Here is a 699-nt window from a genome sequence, read left to right as displayed (position 1 = left end):
GGACGCTTGTACAATTACACTAAAAGAGCTTCGACTGGATAAAAAGCTCTGAACTATCCCTCAGAAGACCATTTTTGATTATTTAGAGACCTCAGAAATTCATGCATCAACTACGATACACTAGGCTTTATAGGGTTAATAAACACAAATACATTTTGCATTTATTTATCAAGAATAACATAAGAATTAAACAAAGAGATTATTTTTAAACAGCCGGTTCTGTGTTTGACGGGTTGTAAAGGGCAATGTCAATCAGAGACGATTTGATTTGTCAAGTCTTTTATCTTCTCATGACGAAACGCAGACGTGCTTCACTTACAGAAGCAGAAGCGCTCCTCGATCTCTCGTTAATGCTTATGCAGCTTCATGTGATGGTCCTTTGTTCTGGGATGTTTAGAATTTGTTTTACGGCTAGACTGCAGAGCACAGTTTCACTTTTCCTTCTCATTCGGAGGAAATTGTGTTTTATTGTCTTTTATGATTGAAGGGGAATTCATGTGGCTGTAGTTTCTGTCTTTCAGTTTCAGTGATGATTTAAAGGTCTATATATAACTACTGTAATTGTCTGCTGGTTGTTCATGTTCTCGGACTCAGAAATGATTTTTCTAGTGCTAATGTAAAATAATCAGTCACAACATTAATTCAGCTCTATGTTTTCTTTGATAAATAGCTGCCAGGTTGATATCATATGTGACCCTG

The sequence above is a fragment of the Sinocyclocheilus grahami genome, unplaced genomic scaffold (assembly GCF_001515645.1).
Source record: "Sinocyclocheilus grahami isolate Dianchi unplaced genomic scaffold, SAMN03320097.WGS_v1.1 scaffold2980.1, whole genome shotgun sequence".
Taxonomy (NCBI): Eukaryota; Metazoa; Chordata; class Actinopteri; order Cypriniformes; family Cyprinidae; genus Sinocyclocheilus; species Sinocyclocheilus grahami.
The sequence above is the reverse complement of the archived record's forward strand: the minus strand, read 5'-3'. Positions refer to the sequence as shown.